Here is a 5,909-nt window from a genome sequence, read left to right as displayed (position 1 = left end):
TCAACCCATCGTTCCTCGCTAATAAATAAATAGTTCGTGTACCCTTGTTAAAAAGGATATACATACCTGCCATCTCGTTTCTTCTCCGTTAGGGCGTTGCTAATCAGATTAGGGCCGGCGCCCCTCATAATCAGGGGATTTAGTGTAATTTTCAGGCACGCGCACGGTCTGAAATAAGCAAAACAGCTATTTTATGCCTGCTGCAGATCTAATTGGACCCATGGTGAGATTTTATATACCCGATCGGTTGTACGAGTCCAATCAGAAGTTCAGAACTCGTACCCAAACTTAATTAAAACACGGGGCAGCAGTACGTACGTGCAGAAGGAGTCCGTGTCTGTCTAGTATACGAGTCTCCCCCGGCACGGCTTCAGGAGTATATCTACACCTTTCCTCAACAACCAATAGATAGTTATCCACTGTTCGACACATCGATAGACCAAGGGTTGAAGATGGATGTCGTCGCCGTGGCATCACCAAATATTTACTTGGACGACCTGGTGAGTTTTGGGCGCGGGATCCTTCGCCAAGGGATAGTTCACCAGGACGCCACGGTGAACAACTCTCTGCCCGTCGACACGTTCGACATCCTCCTCATCGACAACTCTGTCGTCTATAAGAAGGCAGGGGACATCAGGGTGCTCGACAGGAGCCACCTGCACCTCGGGCAGGTGGTTGGGTCGGCGTCCGACATTGCTGGCCAGATCGGCGTCGTCACCGGCGTCACCACCCTTCTGGACCTGGCCGAGCGTGACAGCCGAGGCACGGCGACTGGGCTCATCAGGGGTGTGTCCCCATCCAACGTGTGGCGAGTGAGGTTCCTCAGTCTTGGTGACTTCGTCGTGTCTGGGCTGTGGCTCGGCCAGGTGGTCGAGGTGTCTGTCGATGTCGACGTCCTTTTCGACGATGGCGCTGTTTGCAGGGTTACCAATGCAGACTTAAAGATTCTACAGGAAGTGGATGGCACCCGCAGCCTCAAATATCAGCGGGACCAAATGAACTGCGACTTCTACCCAGGGCAGAGCGTCACCGGGCGAAACCGTCTTTCCCTCTTCAAAGCGGCACGGTGGCTTAATGGCTACTGGAATCCCTATCGCAACGTAGGCACTGTCCTCAAGGTGGAGACATCCGGCGTTCTCGTCTACTGGATTGCGTCGATGCACTGTGGCACGGACAAGGAGCTTGTTGAGGCATCCGCTCCGCCAGCATACCAGCACCCCGATGAACTGACCTTCTTCTGCGTCGCGTCTAGTTGTAGCTGGGGGGTAGCTGACCAATGCTACTATCGAGAACCTAGGTCGGCCAAAACCGATGATGACAATCGGGAGGAGGAGGAGGAGGAGGAGGAGGAGGAGGAAAACGACGACCCATGCTCTGAAAACAATCAAGACGTGATTGATGCTGACCAAGATCCACCAATTCCCACGAAGCAGAAGGGTGTGATTTTTTATGGGAAGCAGCTGAGGAAGGTCTTCTTTGAGGGGCACAGGCGGGAGCGACACCCACAAGTCAGGAGGCATGTGGAGGTGGAGTTTCCCATGACCGTCGCCAGCACCAGTACCTCTGTTGACGTGCTATGGCAGGACGGCACCCTGCAGCGTGGCATACCTTCAGCGACCCTCATCCCCTTTTATATGATGAATGAGCACGAGTTCTTCCCCGGACAACACGTCGTCGAAAACAATACTGCCGGTGATACTAATGGAAACGACGATGACGCAACAAGACGTGTGGGCGTCGTCAGGAGCGTGGACTGCAAGGACCAGACGGTTTGCGTTTCATGGTTCAAGACGGGGATGTGCCCTGACGAGGCTAGGGAGGTCGAGTGCATTGATACCATGAGCGCATATGATCTCAAACTGAACCACTCACTTCACTACGGAGATATTGTTGTCCGCCTTCTACAGTCAGACTCAACGGACGATGGTGGTAGTGCGGCATTAGATGGCCAAAAGAAGAAGAATGCGGATGATGCTGACCTTTCGTGGGTTGGGCATGTTGTTGACCTTCCTGATGGACACGTCCAAGTCAAGTGGGGTGATGGCAGTATGTCAATGGTACGTACGTGTATCTTTTTTTTCTACTTCTTCATGGACCTACAACTTATGGTATGTATAACCTCCCAACCACATTCATTTGATTGAGCGTGCCGCAGGTATTGCCACACGAGGTCGTTGCCGTTACCGAGGAGAACTACATAGATCTACGGACTGAAATGGGTGATTGGGTGGAGGACGACGACATGGATGATGCACCTGAACAGGCTGCCAACACGGTATGTATATCCTTGTAAGTTCTAGCACCTGAAGAGGCAAATCATCTGGTGCGCCTTTTTGTGCTAATATATGTGCAATCTTACATATGAGTTTAGGACAATAATGATCCGCACAAGCCAACAAACTATTGCGGTGTTGAAAATGAGGACCTAGCTGCGATGACAACAAACCTTTTCGGTTTTGCAATCCGGTCTTTCCTCCAATCCACCAGCGACCTGGTGGCTCGTGGTAAGGGATACCTGACCAATCACCAACCGCCGCCATCACCCTTGCTACCAAGCTCAGAGGTACCTGGTGGTGAGGCAACGGAGAACATCGTTGTTGAATGTGACGAAATGTTCAGCTTCCCACGTTTCGATGTATTGCAGATCACCCCCCAGGATCACCATTACCTTGATGACGCAAACCAGGTAATATTTATTTTTAGAAAATGAACAATTGTGGGTATTCTAGATTGAAGTGAAATACATGCGTATTACAGATATGGTTTTGTGTGTGCCTAGAACCCATCTGCGACGATCTTTTCTACTGTTCACTAGTACCAATTTATATACTTAGAACCTTAACCAACTCTCTTTTTCCAAGGAAATGCAGGACGGTAGTCGTGGGAAGAACTGGGCCAAGGTAGTGCAAAAGGAATGGAAAATTCTAGAGAACGACTTACCAGGTATGAGAGTACACCACTAAACGCATAGTCCATGATTCTAAATAAGTACCTATAACAATTTAATGTGCAGAAACCATCTACACACGAGTGTTCGAAGACCGCATGGACCTGCTCCGGGTGGTAATGGTGGGTGCGAGCGGGACACCGTACCATCACGGACTCTTCTTCTTTGACTTGCAGATACCATCCTCCTACCCGACTGAGCCACCCCAAGTGTATTACCACTCCTACGGTCTACGCCTCAATCCAAACCTCTACGAGTCTGGTACCGTGTGCCTCAGTTTACTAAATACGTTCGATGGTGAGGGCACCGAGCTCTGGTCGTCGGTGACATCAAGCCTCCTCCAAGTTGTTGTCTCCATCCAAGGCCTCGTCCTCAACGACCAACCCTACTACAACGAGGCCGGTTATGAGACCCTAGTCGGCAAACCAGAGGGTCGTCGCAATGCGCTGCCCTACAGTGAGAATGCTTACCTTCTCAGCCTTCGGACCATGCTCCATGTGTTGCGCCGGCCGCCTCGGGGATTTGAGGAATTCGTTAAGGACCACTTCCGCCGACATGGAAGGTTTGTGCTCATGACATGTGATGCGGCCCTGCAGGGATGCGTCGTCGGTGATGCCCATGCCACCGAAGCGACTAAGGAACAGCCATGCTCGGCCGGGTTAAAGCTTGCGCTCGCCAACATGTTGCCTATCCTCGTGGCAGCTTTCACAGAGATCGGCGCCCAGGGGTGTGAAGAGTTTCAGAAGTCATATGCTCTCAGCACCGCTCACTAGACGTATGCCACAGCTCTGGCTAAGTCGCTTGATCTTGTAATTACTCGCTTTTTAGTTCTGCATCAGTTAGTATTTTCTTTTCTGTTTTTTCGATTAAAAAGGAGTTCATCAGGCATAGAACGAGCGTGACCAACGTATGTTGATCAGACCAAGCAGCGCACGGTAATCTAGATTTGTCAGGTACACAAATTGTGAGATCAAACATAGTAATCTAGACGCAATGGCCAGTGTGCTCGACTAGGCGAAATAAAGAACAAAGTGATGGGCCGCTGGCCTCGCGTAGGTCTGTCGACCCGGTGCCGTATACGTCGACACTCTCGTCTATGGGGGCGACCCCGGTGCTCGTGGAGTACGTCTGGACCAGGCCGCGGAACCGGAACAAGAGGTGCGCAACCGGTCTTAGAGTATCTCCAATAGATCCTGTAAACTAGTCATGCGCTAAAAAAACCCGTTAATATACAGTGCCAAACACGTTTTTACGTCCTCTAGTAGGCGCTGCAAAATATGTCGCGCTGTAAAAACTTTTGCGTGTGCGGCAGTTTGCGCTATCCAAAGCTGGGGCGCCGACTAGCGCGCTCTGTAAGCTGGCTTCTCCATCGCGAAAAAAATGCTCTGAAATGTCTTCGCTTCTCCGCGCTGCGACGACGAGAAGATCCGCCGGCGGCGTACGGCCTTGCCCGTCCCTCCGCGCAGCAGCCTTGGGTACGACGGTGGAGGTGGCCATCTTCTTCGTCGGAGAGGGTCGGCCTGTGGTTGGTGGTGGTGGATCCATCGATCTATCACCGCTTTCCGGCGGCATGATGGAGGGGCTTGGAAGCCGGCGTCGGTGTCGCCGGTGGTGGGTTGGAGTGGCCAGCCCGGGATGGTCGCCGACGTGGGGGTCCGACCTGAATAAAGGCGGCGGTCCTAGGGCCTCTCTTGCGTGAAGAGGAGGACCTACCGGAGGCCTGGACTCGTGATCTGGCCGGAGTGTTGAGTTCTGGAAGGCTCCGCCGATGAATGTAACAGTGTTTTTGCCTGGAGTTTGTTGGATCGGAGGTATTCGGTCGTGCGCACCCATGTTTTTATTCCGACCGATTGGTTCTGAGGGAGCGGCGTGAAGCTCTTTTTCTTTGATTGACATCAAGTGACTATGGATCCATGATGAAAGTCGGAAGAAGAGAATTTCATGAAAGCCAGAGGGGAGGACTAGCTAAGGGAGGTTCAAGTCTTTGCGATGTTGATGGACTTGCTTGGTGTTTCGGGCTTCACATCAGCGGTATGAAAGTGGGGGCGACAACACAGGTGAAGTGCAGAGTCCTACCTTTCAGGGTGAAAACCCAAGGTTTGGCCTTAATTGGTTGTGCCTGGCAATGTCCTTGGTGGAGGCTTTTGTTTTGAGAGCGGGGACTAGTCTGTAATTCAGGTGTTGTCTTGGCTGTGGATGTATTGCTGTTGTTAGGCCCGAGATACTGTAGCGGGACTTTTATTTCTTAGTTTTCTTTTCTTGTTTTTGGCTGTGTGCATCCGTAGTGCCATTAGGGTGGTGCGTTGTTGCAGATGCTGGGTGTAATTGGTATCTTCTTGATATTAATATATTTCCTTTATCGAAAAAATTTGTTTCTTCCTAGAATCAGTTTTGTCTCAGCGGATGATTAATTTGAGTGCGATTTTGATTCGTTTTCAGTCCCCGGGAATGGAATTCAATGGTTGCGTGGCGGCATGGAAGGAAGGATGGATGGGAAAGAAAAGAATGGGTGCAAAGAGGAGACGACTGATAAATTTAGTTGATTTTTTTAGATTTATTTGTGGCCTGTTTGATTTTTTTTGTTGTATGTAGTTGAAGAAACTTGTTCGTGGAGCTCTATTTTACAGCCTCTGGTGAAGGGTTGGTTTTGGCCTTTTTGGTTGCGCTGTAAAATAGAGTCTCATGTGAAGTTTGCGTCGGCGCCGCGCGCTGTATCCGGATCGAGCGCGCTACAAATGAGTTTTACAGCGCCAAATTTTAGAGCCTCTGTTGGGATGCTCTTATGCTGCTCTTTTATTTAAGACAGAAGGCACAGCATGCCTTTAAATTAATATACAAAGCTCCACGTACGGCCAAGGGTAGCAGGTGAACCAGCATCTTAGGGCGTGTTTGATAGCCTGCACGGATTTCCTGGCTCACCGCACTAGCGAGATGGACCTCCCTGCGCGTCACGAACAGGCCA

The 5,909-nt window shown here is 50.9% G+C and overlaps 1 pseudogene; it reads left to right on the top strand.

Moving 5' to 3' along the window:
- Window positions 1–452: 452 nt before the first annotated feature.
- On the top strand, window positions 453–3,720 carry LOC127329706 (probable ubiquitin-conjugating enzyme E2 23; annotated as a pseudogene).
- The last annotated feature ends 2,189 nt before the right edge of the window (window positions 3,721–5,909 follow it).

Source organism: Lolium perenne, chromosome 2, assembly GCF_019359855.2.
Source record: "Lolium perenne isolate Kyuss_39 chromosome 2, Kyuss_2.0, whole genome shotgun sequence".
Lineage (NCBI taxonomy): Eukaryota > Viridiplantae > Streptophyta > Magnoliopsida > Poales > Poaceae > Lolium > Lolium perenne.
Note: the sequence above shows the minus strand (reverse complement) of the source record. Positions and strands in the feature narration are given on the sequence as shown.